A 20,129-nucleotide genomic window follows, 5' to 3' on the forward strand; every position below is an offset into this window, starting at 1 on the left:
CAGAACTCTTCACAGGGCACGCTCCAGAAAAAACGCATATGGGATGAGGTCCATGATGTTGCCTTGGGTTTGACTGACCAGGTTTGTCACCTCCGCAAAAGGACGCATGAGCCTACAGCCATTGTGCATGAGCGTTCAGTAACGCGGCCAAAAAATACCCAGCTCCGCAGAGGCTGTCCTCTTTTGTTTAAATAAAAAAAAAATCAGTTCTTAACAGTTTAATCTCTGTTTTGTCCCCTATCAGGGGCCGGTGTATGGAATAGATTTTAGGAACCGGGAGATGGAAAAAGATGCTTGGTCGGTCCTCTTACTTCCAATTTGGGGCACTGCGCGTGCGCCATGTAATGTACTGTGCAATCCCAATATGAGTGGTATGTTAAGTAGTACTATTCCTATCAGTTTAATCCCTGTTACGTCCCCTATCAGGGGACGTGTATGGAATAGATTTTAGGAACCGGTAGATGGAAAAAGATGCTTGGTTGGTCCTCTTACTTCCAATTTGGGGCACTGCGCGTACGCCTTGCAATGTACTGTGCCACCAGATATAAGTGGTGTGTTTAAGTAGTACTATTCTTATCAGTTTAATCCCTGTTACGTCCCCTATCAGGGGACGTGTATGGAATAGATTTTAGACAACCGCAAAGAGTTGTCAATAGTTGACACACTCATGACATAAATTTTATTCCTCTATGCGTCAATCTTGGTGTAGTGATGACTGTGCTCGTGTGCACGTTTGGGAGATTGCAGGCGATGGCGGTTTTTCAAAGCCTATGGTCATGCTGAGGTAGTTCAGTGACAGTTAAGTGACCCAGAAAACAATGATTCTGCAGTGTGGGCCCATTGTTGGCCTAGTAGGCTTTAATGATCACCTTAGATGATCACAAAGAAAATTAATGTTTTTTCTATGCAAAATTATCCAGCCGATTGCTTTTGGTCTGTTCACAATGAAGCAATGACCTTATCATCTGGGGTGTGCCAACATTGCCATTGCCAACACACTCATAGAGGTGGTCGCTTCATTGTGATAAGCAAGCCCATTCACCACAACAAGGTAACGATCACGAAGGGGAATTGACACATGTATGTGCCTTTTTTTTTGTTTTGTTTTGTTTTTGCAGCCACAGTGCAGCACCAGAGGCCAGAAAAATTAGGCATGTACAAATGCCAGAAAAATTTGGTATTGTTGCAGTAGCAGCGGCCAGAAAAATTTATGTTTTCCAGGCAGAAAGTGCCCTAAAACATTGCGGCTTGAACCCTAGTTGGTGGCGGATAAGTCATGCAAGTCATCCGGCATGCAGAGATAAAATACAGCAGCGTGTGGAACATTTTTAGCCCAAGGCAGCTCATCTTATCACCAGGCCTTTTGTAGTCAAATGTATCGCCCACTGTCAGTCCCTTCGGGATCCATGCCTCATTCATCTTAATAAAGGTGAGGTAATCTAGACTTTTTTGACCTAGGCGACTTCTCTTCTCAGTGACAATACCTCCTGCTGCACTGAAGGTCCATTCTGACAGGACATTTGAAGCGGGGCAGGCCAGAAGTTCTATCACAAATTGGGATAGCTCAGGCCACAGGTCAAGCCTGCACACCCAGTAGTCAAGGGGTTCATCGCTCCTCAGAGTGTCGATATCTGCAGTTAAGGCGAGGTAGTCTGCTACCTGTCGTTCTCTGAGGGTGGACCCCGAAGGGCTGTGGCAATGCCTAGGACTTAAAAATCTCTGCATGTCCTCCATCAACAACACGTCTGTAAAGCGTCCCGTCCTTGCCGGCGTGGTCGTGGTATGAGGAGGATTACTTTCACCTCTTCCCCTGTTAGATTCCCGTTGTGCTGTGACATCGCCCTTATACGCTGTGTAAAGCATACTTTTAAATTTATTTTGGAACTGCTGTATCCTTTCCGACTTCCGGTAATTCGGTAACATTTCAGTCACTATCTGCTTATACCGGGGGTCTAGTAGCGTGGCCACTCAGTACAGGTCGTTCTCATTCAGCCTTTTTATACGAGGGTCCTTCAACAGGCACGACAGCATGAAAGACCCCATTTGCACAAGGTTGGATGCCGAGCTACTCATGTCCCGTACCTCGTCCTCACTGATTTCACTGAAGGTCTGTTCTTCCCCCCAGCCACGTACAACACCACGGGTACCAGATAGGTGACAACGAGCACCCTGGGATGCCTGCTGTGGTTGGTCTTCCTCTTCCTTCTCAAAGCCACTTTCCTCCTCTTCCTCAGACTCCTCTTCCAGCATTGCCGCAGGTCCAGCAAGCGATGCTGATACGGCTGTTTATGGTGGTGATGGTAACCACAACTCTTCCTCTTCACACTCATCTATGGCCTGATCCAGCTCTCTTCGCAGGGCACGCTCCAGGAAGAAAACAAATGGGATGATGTCACTGATGGTGCCTTCGGTGCGACTGACTAGGTTTGTCACCTCCTCAAAAGGACGCATGAGCCTACAGGCATTGCGCATGAGCATCCAGTAACGTGGCAAAAAAATTCCCAGCTCCGCAGAGGCTGTCCTAGCACCCCGGTCATACAAATACTCGTTGACGGCTTTTTCTTGTTGGAGCAGGCGGTCGAACATTAGGAGTGTTGAATTCCAACGTGTCAGGCTGTCGCAAATCAAGCGCCTCACTGGCATGTTGTTTCGCCGCTGAATATCTGAAAAGTGCGCCATGGCCATGTAGGAAGGCCTGAAATGGCCACACACCTTCCTGGCCTGCTTGAGGACGTCCTGTAAGCCTGGGTACTTATGCACAAAGCGTTGTACAATCAGATTCAACACATGTGCCATGCACGGCACATGTGTCAACTTGCCCAAATTCAATGCCGCCAACAAATTGCTTCCGTTGTCACACACCACTTTGCCGATCTCCAGTTGGTGCGGAGTCAGCCACTGATCCACCTGTGCGTTCAGGGCGGACAGGAGTGCTGGTCCTGTGTGACTCTCTGCTTTCAGGCAAGTCAACCCCAAGACGGCGTGACACTGTCGTATCCGGGATGTGGAATAGCCCCTGGGGAGCTGGGGGGTGCAGTTGATGTGGAGCAAGATGCAGCAGCAGAAGAGGACTCAGCCGAGGAGGTTATCGAAGAGGATGGAGTAGGAGGAGTAGAGGAGGTGGCAGCAGGCCTGCCTGTAAGTCGTGGCGGTGTCACCAACTCCTCTGCAGAGCCACGCATTCCATGCTTGGCAGCCGTCAGCAGGTTTACCCAATCCACAGTGTAGGTGATATACCTGCCCTGACCGTGCTTTGCAGACCAGGTATTAGTGGTCAGATGGACCCTTGCCCCAACACGGTGTGCCAGACATGCCATGACTTCCTTTTGCACAATCGAGTACAGGTTGGGGTTTGCCTTTTGTGCAAAGAAATTTCGGCCGGGTACCTTCCACTGCGGTGTCCCAATAGCTACAAATTTTTTTAAGGCCTCAGACTCCACCAGCTTGTATGGTAAAAGCTGGCCGGCTAAGAGTTCCGACAAGCCAGCTGTCAGACGCCGGGCAAGGGGGTGACTTTGTGACATTGGCTTCTTACGCTCAAACATGTCCTTGACAGACACCTGACTGTGGGCAGATGAGCAGGAACTGCTCAAGGCGAGAGACGGAGTGGCGGATGGTTGAGAGGGGGCAAGGAGGCAGTGGTTGACGTGGCTGAAGATGCTGGACCAGGAGGAGGATGGCGGCTTTTAGTTTGTGTGCTGCTTGTACTCATGTGTTGATCCCATAGGCGTTTGTGATTTGAGATCATGTGCCTTCGCAAAGCAGTTGTACCTAGGTGGGTGTTGGACTACCCACGACTCAGTTTCTTTTGGCACAGGTTGCAAATGGCATCGCTGTTGTCAGAGGCAGACACAAAAAAAATGCCACACTGCTGAGCTCTGCAATGACGACATTCTGCGTTGATTGGCATGCTGTCTGGCTGACCCCGGGTGCCGATGCATGCTGTCTGACTGTGCCACTAGCTCCTTGCAACGACCTCCCGCTGCTTCCAACTCGTCTCATCCTCCGCTCTTTCTCCCCATCTGAACTTTCCCCTGTTCTTCTTCTCTTCGAGCGGGCACCCACGTGACATCCACGGACACATCACCATCATCAACCGCTTCACTTGTATCTGACAACTCAGCAAAGGAAGCAGCAGCGGTTACAACATCATCATCATTACACCGTACGTCCATATGTGTAATGCTGCCTGACTGAGACATATCCCTGTTATCTACATCCTCTGGCAATAATGGTTGCGCATCACTCATTTCTTCCAGCGGCAGGCGGGTGAGTGGTAACTTGAGAGGTGCCCGAAGCTGAGCTGGAGGAGGATGGTGCGTCAAGGTTCCGAGCGGAAGCTGTAGAAGATTGGGTGTCCTGTGTTAGCCAGTCAACTATGTCCTCTGAACTTTTCGAGTTCAGGGTACGTGGCCTCTGAACACTGGGCATTATTCTAGGGCCAAAGGAAATCACAGCACCACGACCACGATGGCCCCTACGGGGTGGCCTGCATCTGCCTGTCATATTTTTTTTGGTTAGTTTAGTTGTATTATGCGTGCAAATTACTGTGACACCAGATATGAGTGGCACTGTGCACTGGCAGAAGTTGGCAGAGTAGATGCTGTAGGCCTGACACACACGCTTGCAGACAACTAACTGCTATTCAATCTATTACAGTCAAAATTGTTTTAAAAAAAAAAAAATGTAATCTACTGTGACACCAGATAGTAGTTATGCTGGTGACACTATGCACTTGCAGGGCCTGAAACACACACGCGTGCAGGCAACTGACTGCTATTATTTTACAGTCAAAATTGTTATATTTTTTTTAAATGTAATCTACTGTGACACCAGATAGGAGTTGCGCTGGTGACACTGTGCACTTGCAGGGCCTGAAACACACACGCGTTCAGGCAACTGACTGCTATTATATTACAGTCAAAAAAGTTTTTTTTTTTTTAATGCAAGCTACTGTGACACCAGATATGAGTGGTGGCACTGGGCAAGTGGGCACAGTATACGCTGTGAGCCTGACACACACGCTGGCAGGCAACTGCAATTAGATTACACAGAAAAGAAAAAAAAAGCAGACTGATGTACTAGCCCTAAAAAGGGCTTTTTGGGGTGCTGTCAGGACGCTGTCCTTACAGCAGAGATCAGATGAGTCTTTCAGGACTGGAGTGGACACTGAATACACTAGCCTAGCTATCGATTCCCTCCTCTCACTAAGACTGCAGCTTCCGAATGAATCTAAAATGGATGCTGTCCAGGAGGTGGGAGGGTCTGGGAGGGAGGGTATGCTGTTGATTGGCTGGAATGTGTCTGCTGACTGTGAGGTACAGGGTCAAAGTTTACTCAATGATGACGAATAGGGGGCGGACTGAACATCGCATATGTTCGCCCGCCGCAACGAACGCAAACAAGCGATGTTCGCCGGGAATTGTTCGCCGGCGAATAGTTCGGGACATCTCTATTGAGGAGGCCACGTTATTTGTCAGTCGCCAGGGCTACAGGATGAACAATGTCATTCCACTGCTTCATGTCCTGGAACAGATGCTGGTAAATGTGTCTGTCAGGGGACTGGAGACGTGGCGCCTAGAGAGATGGTGGCAGAGTTTGATATGTTTGTCTGTCAATATTTCTGTTTACAGTCAGTGACCGGGAAAATAATTTATCGCGAGGATATGCAAACACCATCTGATGGGGTGTTAACCGCCAGAAGTAGGTCATCGGCACGAAGGAGTAGTCATTTTCACAGCTCGAGGTATCCTCCCATAAGCTTGACCTCTGCACGTCGACGGTGTGCATTGCGAAGCTTGTCTAAAATAAAAATCCTACAGTGCACCCCCTTAATGGGATGAAACTCTTTGTGCTGCACAGGCTGCTTTGCTCCTTCAAAAACAATAGACTCTGTACAGTGTGACACTGAGGTATAATTTCTCATACACCAGACTGAAAGAGTTTTCCAAGCACCTCTCTGCCCGCATAGCTGCCGAGAAGCAGAAGGGTCTTGCCATTGAAGTGGGCTCAGAGCTGAACCTAAAAGCCAAATTTTCCTGTCTACCTGGACTCAAAGGAAAGGACAGAGATCCACTAGCTGTGCTCATACAGATTTCATCAAAGCCTCCACTCACCAAGACAAGCATAGAGGACTGGATTGTGTGGACAAGTTGGTTCTGCGGGACGTACACAGAGGACAATCTATTGGAGGTGTTACCAAAGACATTTACTTGCCTCTCTCTCTTCCTGTATAACGTCTCCGAGGTGCTTACGGCTATCGTAGGAACGTGGTTCCAAAGAAACTTTGACTGTTGTTTGGGTAAGCTGGTGATCAGTTCTCAGGAACTTACTTGGCTAGCAGAGATGTGGACCGGGTATGATGTGTCTGGATCAGTGTCGGCCACAGAGCTTGTTTTCTCTGTGCCCGTCGAACCTTGCATGGACATTTATTATGCCATCCACGCAGAGAACTTCAAGAATTTATGGAATTATATTCATAATTTAAAGGACGAGGTCACGTTGGAGGAAGTGGACAATTTATTCCAATGTCCTTACTCGCATTTCTTCAGACACTTTAGAATCCACTGGAGTCGGCTTGTTTGCTGGACCGACCTCCAGTTATTAGCCATAACCCCATAAATTTCTTGATCCGTATACATTACCATCGTGGTCACCCCGACACTGTTCGTCAATCCATTCTTGTTGATGAAGCACTTTGTTTTTCCAGTTTGTCTTTTAAATCTTGTGGTTTTGCCCCTTCTGTGTTGTATTTTATGTCTCTTAATATCCTGTTTGATAAATAAACGTTATTTTTTTCTCCCCCGTTCAAAAAAAAAAAAAAATTGGCTTGTGATTTGGTAGCCAAAAGCAGGAGTGGGTACAAAACACAGAAGACATGCAACTATTCCATTCACGTGTCATCTCTGTTTTGGATCCACTCCTGTTTTTTTTTTACATTAGCAATACTGATGGATTACTGACGAAATGCTGACCGAGTGAAGGCGGATGCTCCACAGACAGGATCAGTTTTTTTGGGGTTATTGTTCTGACGGATCAGAGAAAGTGCAAAATAATCAGTGACGTCAACACAAACTTACTGCTGACACCATCTCCACTCTGTCGGGGGGCTCTACATGTATAAGCGTTTAATAGAACAGGTTCTGTAGACATCTATGTGGAATCAGCTGATGACGGTGTTAAAGGAGTGCGCTTCTTCTTGACGCTAACATTGACCTGTAAGGCTGAGTTCATACTTACGCCGAAATAAGTGAAGTGTGCAGTGATTCTAAGTGTGACGCCTGTCATCTGCCTGTCATCTGCATGTCATATTTCACTACCAAAGCAGACTCCCTATGCGTGTTACTGCAAGGAACAGTGTTTTACACAACTATAAAGGCTGTCTGCAGCCAGGAAAGAAAAGTTTTTTAACTTAATTTGCAGCAAATTTATCGGATCAAACCAACTTTTTCCCCAAAAATTCGGCGAACTGGTGAATCAAATTTTTTAAAAATTAGCTCATCTCTATTAATGACCACTGATAAGGTACGATTCCCCAATACACATAAGAACTGCAATATTCGAGGAATTTTCAATTGTGCCATGCCAAATGTGGTCTATTTGATTGTATGTACAAAATGATGAATCACTGACTGGAGGAACGTTGTTAAAAGGATAAAAAACAACATTTATTGAAAACTCTCTTAAAATGATCAACGGGAAGGGACAAAACAAACTCTACCTAAATTAACACCCTTGTAGTTGATAAACATTTGTCCACACGGGTAAAGCGAACTGATCCAAAAATTATACACTGAACTAATGTAGCGCTTGTAAGTCAGTGTATACAGTCGCTCGCATGTGGGTATAAAACAACTATATGCACTGCAAAGGTTTGACCATTGAGCAGAAAATGTGGTGGTCAATTGATATATACAGGGCTCATATCAACCGTATGTAAGACACCGCCCAGTGTGAAGATTACTGTAGGAATTACTCTAGTGTCGGCCCTCTACTCGACGTGAAAAATGTGGCTTTTTATGCCATTATATCAACGGCTTCACCAGCCTGGTTGACCTGGGTAACTCATGGCAGTTGATAAACAACTACCCACATACAACTGTTGACTGGCAGGAACACAAACCATGCATCCACACTATTGCTCGTGGGCGCACGTACTCAGTCACAGTGGTGTGAGCACGAATCAAATATATAACGTATAAATAAGATTTGCCACCACTAACTGCACATGGTTCCACTAACTCAAAATGGTGAATGCGGCTTTTGCGCCATAAAATTTTGGGCTTCTCAGCTGGCCTAGTGACGGATTCGCCAGACTAATTGCCCTAAATCATAAGTGGTCGTTGATAAACATCTGCCCACATCCAGTTGCTGACTGGTAATAAAATGAATCATGCGTCCACATTATCATCAATGGGCGCATGCAACCAGTCCCAGCGGTGTGAGCACGAATCAACCCCACAATTAGCTGTCTTACATAGAATTTTCTCCCCTTAAATGAGTTACGCGTTTCACCATAAACATGGCTCTTCAGGAGCAATGAAATTATGGGGTGCAGACACACAACATGAACGTCAACCACCTCATGTCCTGAAGCGGCGGCAACAGCGCTAGAATGGCTGTACGCGCCCTCCGGAGTGCATGGGTTATAAGGAGGAGGCCCATCCCCTTCTAGGGATCAAGCCCCTGGGCCAGCAAATAGCACAATAGGGGGCACGGCAAGCCACAGTTTTGCCCCGCCTCTCCTGCCGGCCAACCCGATGGAGCTAATACACTAGGAGTGTCAAAACACTCCTACATTTTTCTAGGGACCAAACGCCGGTTATTCAGACATAATACAAGAAGTATTAAGACGGGCACTCAGACCATAGGGGGCTGTATCATATAGGCATAAATTTATTGGTAAAAGTATAAAAACAATAGCATTAAAATAAATCATAAAAATATACAGTAGATAGTGATCAATAAACAAAAATGATAAAGAGCAGGGTGACTTAGTCCTCCAAATATTAAAGTCGATGTCAAAGTTTTTACAGATATAAAATATAACCGCTTTACTTGTTGTAGATGTAAATGTAACCACTTTACTTGTTCCATATGATAACCATGTCTAATGGCATCTGGAGGGGAGGAATACCAGGCGTGTATATAAGTAAGCAGTCTTTTTACCGTATCTTCACCACCCAAACGTGGTTATTCGGTTGTGCATACAGACCGCACGCCGAGACAGCGTAGCTTCCCCCTGCTGTAAAGGTGCCAATCGACTGGTGTAGACACACGCTGGATTAGCGTTTCGTGTCTCAGTCGTAGAGCTTCCGGGTATGGGTCACATGTTCGGTGGCGTCTTAAGTGGTGTCCCACGTGGTAGAATACGTCACCTCTTTAGAAATTACAGAGCGCTGTTTCTTTTAAATGGTGTAAGTCCACAGAGTCTCGTATTAATGAATTGCCATATGCGTCTTCTTCAGTGGCTATTGTCAATGTCTGCATACTTTAGCCCACATTTTATATAGTATTGTAGAGGTGGGGTTGAATCATCCATTGGTCAGGGTTCAATTAGGAGGAGGGGCTACAAAGTGAGACAGAGGGATTTACATGCTTATAACTACTGGGGTTGCTTGTTCTCGCTACAATGTTGCTTTGTAGCCACTCCTCCTAATTGAACCCTGACCAATAGATGATTCAACCCCACCTCTACAATACTATATAAAATGTCATTAAGTCTTCTGACAAGGGAGGGAATATTGTCGTTATGAATTATAATAATTGAATAATGGGAAAACCTTAAAATAATCTTTAATTCATCATATGTTAAAATAATAGGCCCAATAATTAATCAAACAAAACTATCACACAAGATAGTCATCTACTGCCAACCAGAGTGATATGGTGGAGAGTATAAGCAGCCACAAGTTGTGCTCACTGGCTTACTCAGAGGGTGAGTAGGAAACAAAGGGATACAATAAAAGAGGGAGACAGATGCTGGGTCTCTTCCCCTAAAACATACCTTAATCCTCACTCATGAACAAAAACACCCCTCTCTGTCTGTCCCTTGGTGTCCCTTGTAGGCAATATGGTGACTGCCCAGCTTCGTCAGAGTTTAAAGACCAATCACACCCTGGGGCAAACAAGCAAACATATAACATATATACTGTCCCGACGCGTTTCACCGGCAATGGGCCAGGGGACCAATGAGTATCAATATCAAGAAATAAATAAAATACACATAGTGGGCGCTTCTCCGGCATCAGGCAATACCAAATATGCCGGCGCCAGCAAGTATAGAACAATGTTATTTAGTGAAATAGAGAGTACTTAGCTCGCCATGTGTATGGGATTCCTGGGTCCGCTCCTCTCCTGCGTATGGCAGTGGGGAGCGATTTCTCGTACTGGCGTTCTTTTTAAGCCAGCGCGGGTTTACTAAGACCGCCCCTAGAATCACCTGATCGGTCACGCGGGTCGTGACGTAACTAGTCACAGGGTGCCCGCGTCACAGTGCGAAATCACATGATCGGGATCGGCTCCAACAATATGTCAGTGCCGCCCATTCACTGAGGCCAACCCTCTACAGTAGGAGGTAGGTCCAGCGCTATGAGGGGGCGGGTTTAAGATGGAGATGTGGAAACATCAAGATGGGCTGACTCAAGTTCACACGGACCACCATCTAGCCAGGCGAAGATCGCCAAATGAGGTGCGCCACTTCCATACAATCACAGGAGGCGCTACCAGGGTATTTACATAGCAGATTCAACAGGTAACAGATCAGTTAGAGACAACAATCAATGGACGTAATACTTAGTGTATATTTATAAAGCCAGTCAAACCCACAACTACACAAGTTAAATTCACAGGTGAGTATAAATGTTTCCAAATAGATTGAAACTAATAGAGTCAAATATCTGTCCAACGACAGATACAACAACAAAATGCATAGTAGTGGGTCAATTGCATTCGTATGGAGCCCTATAGTAAAGAAAGGGGTTCATAACACATATATGGGCCATAACGCATGCATCGCGCGTAAATGGATCCCAAAATATATGAGCAGGACCCGGATGAGGTATTTGCCTCCAGTACATGAGTTTTTATATTATTTCTATCAAATGAGCACCAATCGTCAGTGGGGATACCGCAGCGGGAACAGGGCGACATTGTCTTCGGTGAGTCTCTGACCCATGTGGCTGCGCAAGTGGTGACGTGGGTCAGATTCATCTATGATATTTTCCTACTATGGAATGGTGAAGCTGAACAACTACAGCACTTTGTGTGGGTGGTTAACATCAATGATGTGGGGTTGAGATTTACCTTGGAAATTCAAAAGGACACCCTCCCTTTCCTAGATATAGTCATCATGAGAGGTGATTGGGGGGAACTTCAGAAACGTACAGGAAACCAACATCTACAAACTCTCTATTGAACTGGAACAGTCATCATCCCCTCCCTCTGAAAAAAGGTATTCCCACGGGGCAGTACCTACGTATGAGGAGGAACTGTTCCACATTGAGTGGTTATAAACAACAGCCCGATGATTTACATGTTAAATTTAGGGAAAAGGGGTATCCCGAAACTACTCTTAAAATAGCAGAGAGCCCAGCAAGAATTATCCCTCCAAAACCATATCTAAGATATACAAACAGCTGAAATCCCCTCCCTCTCCGCCCAAACCCGCGATTGTAGGTATATGGGAAAGGGATTTAGAGCGTAATCTATCATCTCAAGAGATTACTAAACTTTTAATCTCCCCCCACAAATTATCCAGGTGTATACGCATACAGGAGAACAGTTACAAAATTCTCATGAGGTAGTACAAGACCCCTGATAAAACTTGTTTGTACAGTCCAACTGCTTCAGATGTTTGCTGGAGATGTCATACTTCAAAAGGCACATTTATGCACATTTGGTGGTCCTGCGACCTAATTGAACCTTGGTGGTGCACAATTTTCCAACTCTGCAATAAGATTTGCCAAACGTCTTTCCCTTGCAAACCTGAAATAGCTCTCGTCTCCTTGGGGTTGGAGAGGGCCGGGCCATGTAAATCCTCTCTATTCTTGCTCCTATTAGCAGCAGCTAGATTACTCCTGCCCTTACATTGGCTTTCTACAGATACCCCCAGCATTGACCATTGGATCAATAAAGTGGACCAGATTTACAGATTAGAGGAGATCTCTGATTGGGAATCACACTCTAGGCCTAAATTTTTAAAAATTTGGTCCCCGTGGAAGGAATACAGAGGATTTGCATAGCTAATTATATACATTTGCCCGTACTTCCTAATGGTTGCCTCCCTACAACCTTTTAGAGGGAAGGCGATAAACTGACACCCCCCCCCCCCTTTCTCCACATCTATTCTTGCCCATGTCTCAAACTTACCCCAGCATCGGAATTGTACCTTGAGATCCATTATATTCTGTTCATTCCTTGTTATTTTGTTTGAACAGAACTCCGCTCAAGCCTTTCAGAAACTAGTGCCTGTCAATGTTGGGCCTTATCAACCGTCTGTTACAAAAAACCTGTGATGATTCTTTTGAATTTATATATTGCTCTCTTTTATGTCACATGGAACATTGTTGTATTTTGTCTTTAAGCCTGTACCATGCTATGACAAATATAAAAACAATAAAAATTGTTAATAAAAAAAAAAAAAAAAATAGCAGAGAGCCCGCTCAAGGAGTCGAACGGAACTTCTCCACCCGAATAAAACACATGTGGTGGATAATCAAATAGGCCTGATAGGCACCTTTGATGGTGCTGCAAGAGAAGTGTGTAATGTAATCTCCAAACATTGGAATATTCTACTTTTGGATCCCGATATCAAAGGAATTGTTGCACAAACTGCACAGGTCACATGTCGCAGGGGCCGCAGTCTACGAGACCGGTTAGTACGCAGCCACTTCAGTGAGACCAGCGAACATGTGGGAATGTGGCTCAAACCACTGGAGAGCTGCTTTCGCTGCAGTGGTTGCGTTGCCTGCCCCTTTATAATCAGGGGTCGGGACTTCTGCAGTAATGTAACAGGCAAGACCTACTCTATCAAGCATTTCTTGAATTGTAGATCCAGAGGAGTAATCTATAAGGCTACTTGTCACTGTCGCCTGGAATACGTGGGTAAAACTACTCGTGAATTTCGAAGAAGGGTCGGGGAACATCTTGGTGACATTAGGCACAATAGAGACACCCCACTAGCTAAGCACGTAGAACTGAGTCACAGTGAAAACTTTAAGGGTATGACTTTTATGGGCATTGAACTGATCCCTCCCCTGAAGAGAGGGGGTAATTGGGACAGGAGGATACTGCAGAGGGAGACATGGTGGATATTCGAGTTAAAGACCTCCCACCCCACTGGCCTCAATGAGCAGCTTTCATTTGGCTGCTACATTGAGGAAACTAGGTCTTCTCGATGACTTCAGATGTCGTCCTGTTCCCTCTGCGTTATCCCCACTGACGATTGGTGCTCATTCAATAATAATAATATAAAAATTTCCCCTGTAACTCATGTACTGGAGGCAAATACCTCATCCGGGTCCTGTTCATATATTTTGGGATCCATTTATGCGCGATGCCTGCGTTATGGCCCATATACAGTACAGACCAAAAGTTTGGACACACCTTCTCATTCAAAGAGTTTTCTTTATTTTCATGACTATGAAAATTGTAGATTCACACTGAAGGCATCAAAACTATGAATTAACACATGTGGAATTATATACATAACAAACAAGTGTGAAACAACTGAAAATATGTCATATTCTAGGTTCTTCAAAGTAGCCACCTTTTGCTTTGATTACTGCTTTGCACACTCTTGGCATTCTCTTGATGAGCTTCAAGAGGTAGTCCCCTGAAATGGTTTTCACTAAACAGGTGTGCCCTGTCAGGTTTAATAAGTGGGATTTCTTGCCTTATAAATGGGGTTGGGACCATCAGTTGCGTTGAGGAGAAGTCAGGTGGATACACAGCTGATAGTCCTACTGAATAGACTGTTAGAATTTGTATTATGGCAAGAAAAAAGCAGTAAAGAAAAACGAGTGGCAATCATTACTTTAAGAAATGAAGGTCAGTCAGTCAGCCGAAAAATTGGGAAAACTTTGAAAGTAAGGGCTATTTGACCATGAAGGAGAGTGATGGGGTGCTGCGCCAGATGACCTGGCCTCCACAGTCACCGGACCTGAACCCAATCCAGATGGTTTGGGGTGAGCTGGACCGCAGAGTGAAGGCAAAAGGGCCAACAAGTGCTAAGCATCTATGGGAACTCCTTCAAGACTGATGGAAGACCATTTCAGGGGACTACCTCTTGAAGCTCATCAAGAGAATGCCAAGAGTGTGCAAAGCAGTAATCAAAGCAAAAGGTGGCTACTTTGAAGAACCTAGAATATGACATATTTTCAGTTATTTCACACTTGTTTATGTATATAATTCCACATGTGTTAATTCATAGTTTTGATGCCTTCATAGTCATGAAAATAAAGAAAACTCTTTAAATGAGAAGATGTGTCCAAACTTTTGGTCTGTACTGTATGTGTTATGAACCCATTTCTTTACTATAGGGCTCCATATGAATGCAATTGCCCCACTACTATACATTTTGTTGTTGTATCTGTCATTGGACAGATATTTGACTCTATTAGTTTCAATCTACTTGGAAACATTTATACTCACCTGTGAATTTAACTTGCGTAGTTGTGGGTTTGACTGGCTTCATAAATATACACTAAGTATTACGTCCATTGATTGTTGTCTCTAACTGATCTGTTACCTGTTGAATCTGCTATGTAAATACCCTGGTAGCGCCTCCCGTGATTGTATTGAAGTGACACACCTCATTTGGCGATCTTCGCCTGGCTAGATGGTGGTCCGTGTGAACTTGAGTCAGCCCATCTTGATGTTTCCACATCTCCATCTTAAACCCACTCCCTCATAGCGCTGGACCTACCTCCTACTGTAGAGGGTTGGCCTCAGCGAATGGGCGGCACTGACATATTGTTGGAGCCGATCCCGATTATGTGATTTCGCACTGTGACGCGGGCACCCTGTGACTAGTTACGTCATGACCCGCGTGACTGATCATGTGATTCTAGGGGCGGCCTTAGTAAACCCGCGCTGGCTTAAAAACGCGGGTGAAACGCGTCGGGACAGTATATACACTCACCTAAAGAATTATTAGGAACACCATACTAATACGGTGTTGGACCCCCTTTTGCCTTCAGAACTGCCTTAATTCTACGTGGCATTGATTCAACAAGGTGCTAATAGCATTCTTTAGAAATGTTGGCCCATATTCATAGGATAGCATCTTGCAGTTGATGGAGATTTGAGTGATGCACATCCAGGGCACGAAGCTCCCATTCCACCACATCCCAAAGATGCTCTATTGGGTTGAGATCTGGTGACTGTGGGGGCCATTTTAGTACAGTGAACTCATTGTCATGTTCAAGAAACCAATTTGAAATGATTCGAGCTTTGTGACATGGTGCATTATCCTGCTGGAAGTAGCCATCAGAGGATGGATACATGTTCTCATTCTGTTTACGCCAAATTCGGACTCTACCATTTGAATGTCTCAACAGAAATCAAGACTCATCAGATCAGGCAACATTTTTCCAGTCTTCAACAGTCCAATTTTGGTGAGCTCGTGCAAATTGTAGCCTCTTTTTCCTATTTGTAGTGGAGATGAGTGGTACTCGGTGGGGTCTTCTGCTGTTGTAGCCCATCCGCCTCAAGGTTGTGCGTGTTGTGGCTTCACAAATGCTTTGCTGCATACCTCGGTTGTAACGAGTGGTTATTTCAGTCAACGTTGCTCTTCTATCAGCTTGAATCAGTCGGCCCATTCTCCTCTGACCTCTAGCATCCACAAGGCATTTTTGCCCACAGGACTGCCGCACACTGGATGTTTTTCCCTTTTCACACCATTCTTTGTAAACCTTAGAAATGGCTGTGCGTGAAAATCCCAGTAACTGAGCAGATTGTGAAATACTCAGACCGGCCCGTCTGGCACCAACAACCATGCCACGCTCAAAATTGCTTAAATCACCTTTCTTTCCCATTCTGACATTCAGTTTGGAGTTCAGGAGATTTTCTTGACCAGGACCACACCCCTAAATGCATTGAAGAAACTGCCATGTGATTGGCTGACTAGATAATTGCATTAATGAGAAATAGAACAGCTGTTCCTAATAATTTTTTAGGTGAGTGTATGTTATATGTTTGCTTGTTTGCCCCATGGTGTGATTGGTCTTTAAACTCTGACGAAGCTGGGCAGTCACCATATTGCCTACAAGGGACACCAAGGGACAGACAGAGAGGGGTGTTTTTGTTCATGAGTGAGGATTAAGGTATGTTTTAGGGAAAGAGACCCAGCATCTGTCTCCCTCTTTTATTGTATCCCTTTGTTTCCTACTCACCCTCTGAGTAAGCCAGTGAGCACACCTTGTGGCTGCTTATACTCTCCACCATATCACTCTGGTTGGCAGTTGATGACTATCTTGTGTGATAGTTTTGTTTGATTAATTATTGGGCCTATTATTTTAACATATGATGAATTAAAGATTGTTTTAAGGTTTTCCCATTATTCAATTATTGTTATTCATAACTTGGGTGCCATATTTATACATTTGGTGTGACCGGCAACGATTCTGGTCAAAGTTATTTATTCATTATGAATTCTGAACAATATAAAATGATCTGCCTCAATATCCCAAAAGATAAGTCCTATCGGATTTTGGAGAGCAATCCAACTAATATCCTCCAGGTCAAACTTAAAGGGATGTTAACGACAGCGCGTGACAATTGATCAGTGAGACCGAATTTTGATTCCTGTTCCCTAAACATTCCTAGACTACTTGCTTTTATGGTCTCCCAAAAGTACATAAGGGTCTATCCCCATTAAAAGGCAGACCTATTGGGGGCGGAGCTAGCATCTGAGCTGTGAAGACATGCTTTGTTGAGCTCCGCTTATTTTCTTGCTACGGGACCTGCTCACGTTAGCTGACAGACTACAGAATGGTGAAGATCGGAGGACAAAAACCCACTGACCCTGCCGTAATCCCAAAGGGACTTAATCCGGGAGCGGGTATGGTGAAATTTCTTAAGAAGAAGGCTGCAGCGCCTGCTACTAGAGAAACCAATATGGCACCGGCACAACAGCGCACTCCCGCAGATACAGAAAGAGGCTTGTCCGAGGGAGACAGAGACGGGGGTGAGTCACAAAGCTCTCGCACCTTACCTTTGTCCAGGCGATTCATAAAACAAGCCCTGGCAGAAGCTCTGTCAAACAGGAGCTCTCGGTGCTGACCCATGAAATTCAGCATATAGGCCACAGGTCGAATCCCTGGAAGCCACCCAACAGGCCGCCCTGGTACACAGCTCTGCGGTCTCTCAATCCCTCTCCTCTTGCCAACAACATATAAATTCTCTATATGCAGCTATGGAGGATCAGGAAAACCGAGGCCGGAGAAATAATCTCCGGTTCAGAGGCTTACCTGAAACAGTGGCTAATGAAGAACTCATGTCCACCATTAAACAAATTGCTGAGTCCCTCTTGGGAAATAGCGACTCATCTCTTATTATTATATAAAGGGCTCATAGAGCTCTTAGACAGAAACCAAAATATTCTGAATGACCCAGGGACATTATCTGTCGATTTCTGAAATACATGGATAAAGAAAAAATCCTCAATGCAGCCAGAGCATCAAATAACATCTCTTTTGGTGAATCCTCCATCTCAATATATCATGACTTTTCTCCTATTACCCTAAGAAAGAAGAGAATCCATAAACCCCTTACCGACCATCTCCGCAACAAGCATATCCCCTATAGATGGACCTTTCCCTTTGGCCTGGCCTTCAAGTATTCCGGAAGACAGATTAAGATTGCCACATACATGGACTTACAAGATGCATTTTCTACTATGGACATTTCTCCATTGGACATTGCAAATTGGGATGCGATGTCTGAAATCACCTCTCTACCAGACCTCCCGAAAATGACCCCCTGGGAGAAATCATCTACACCAAAGCAACAACGCACAGAGACCTCAGCAGCAACCTGACCCCCAGAAGGATAGCCGGGTCCACCACTTAATCCTCTCTCACTTATTATTGTTAGGATTATAAATGTGATGCTAATGTCTCTACATTCATTTTCCTCATCCTCTCATTATATTTTTCATTATATGCTCTCGTCCCACTTCCTCCCCCCCCCCCCCCCCCCCCCCCGTGAAGTCTATGCCTCCCATTTTCGCTGGTCCCAAAAACAGCAAGATCTCTATCTTGGGTCAACCCAACTTTTTCCAACATCTGAAGAAGCTTCAAGCTTCACAATGTTGATAATGCTGCTATATGCTTCATTACCATTATATTACTGTTTTGTTTACCTTTTATATCTCTTTAGATGTTGAACACATGGGTACTACTTCTACAATTATCGGTCAGATGCAGATCAGATATCTACTTTCCTAGGGGCTGCCAGGAAACTTCGCACTCCTAGACAACAACTCCCCTCATATAATTACGGTCTGATAACCTTTTTTTTTTCCTTTACGTGCCATGACTGACCTCAAACTAGTGTCTTATAATGTAAAGGGACTTAGATCCCCATCTAAAAGATCCCACATTTTCTCCCTCCTATGGAAAGAAAAATGTTCTGTAATATTCCTCCAGGAAACCCACTATAAACATGGTAAATACCTAGACCTTTTCTTCTCTAAATTTCCAAATTGGTATCATTGTGGGGCAGATGGTGCAGCCGCGAGGGGAGTAAGTGTAGGTTTCAGAAAAGATGTCCCCTTTACCTATTCTACACACATAACAGGTAGTATTTAGCGCATAACAGGTAGTTATTTAGTGTTAGGACCCGTCTTACAGAGATCGCCTTGACGTCCGGCAGACGGGCTCAGATGATCTTGTACAAAATGCATTTGCCAAGCATATCACTTTATAAATAAGCGTAGCATTAGCACTATAATATTTTTTGTGACTATTGCATTATTGTACTTTATCTGGATTGCAGGGTGCTGCTGCATTCCCCCTTTTTTTTCTGTTCTACACACACGCAAGATCCTGATGGCAGATATTTTATCTTAAAAGGCCTTATTGGTCATAAGATGTATACCTTTGTCAATATTTACGCTCCAAATTCTGACCAGATCGCATGGCTGCTATCTGTTTTGACCTTGGGGAGAACATGCAGGAGGGAACTCTTGTCTTGGTGGGTGACTTCAATGTTGCTTTATAACCCCTCATTGACACATCCTCCAAGAGATCTTCCTTCTCTGACAGAACTCTGAAAAATCTGAACTCCAGATTATATGATTTAGGACTCATTGTCATATGGAGATGTCTTAATCCTACTTGCATTGATTACTCCTTTTACTCTGCTCCAGGAAATTCCTACAGCAGGATTGACTATATTTTTATTCCTAAGGACCAAATACATCTATGTGCAGATGCGAAGATCAGAAGTATCACCATCTCAGACCACTCTCCTGTCTTCTGCACTTTACGTCCACCATCTGAATCAGGTAGGACTCCCATCTGGAGACTGAATGAGTCCGTACTGAGCAATGAGCGCCACAAGAAATATTTCACATCCCTTTAAGATGAATACTTTTTCATTAACAATAACCCTTAGATATCCCCCCAAGTCTTATGGGATGGCCACAAAGTGTTTATTAGGGGTCACTTTATTAGCAAATGTTCCTTTTTAAAGAAACAAGCAGACAAACACCTCTCCTCTCTCCTAGATCAGATTCCCGTTTTGGAATCACTCCATAAAATATCCCTTGCTGCCCATCACTTGTCTGACCTTACCGCTCTTAGGACAGAGCTCAAAAACCTTCTAAATGTGAAAGCAGCTAAATATTATTTATTCTCCAAACATAAGTTCTTTGCTCACGGCATTAAGGCCTCAAAATTTATGATGCAACGCATCAAGCGTAGAAAACTAGCAAGACATGTAACTTCTATTAAACCCCCCCAAGGGCTTCAACTTTTTTCCTCTGGGGCCATCGCCGAACAGTTTAGGCTCTTCTATAAAGCTCTGTATAACCTACCACACTCTAGTGGAGATCAAAACACTCTAAATAGAGATCCATCTGTTCACGCTTTCCTAGACACATTAAACCTCCCAACTCTATCTCC

The sequence above is a fragment of the Bufo bufo genome, chromosome 2, assembly GCF_905171765.1.
Source record: "Bufo bufo chromosome 2, aBufBuf1.1, whole genome shotgun sequence".
NCBI lineage: Eukaryota > Metazoa > Chordata > Amphibia > Anura > Bufonidae > Bufo > Bufo bufo.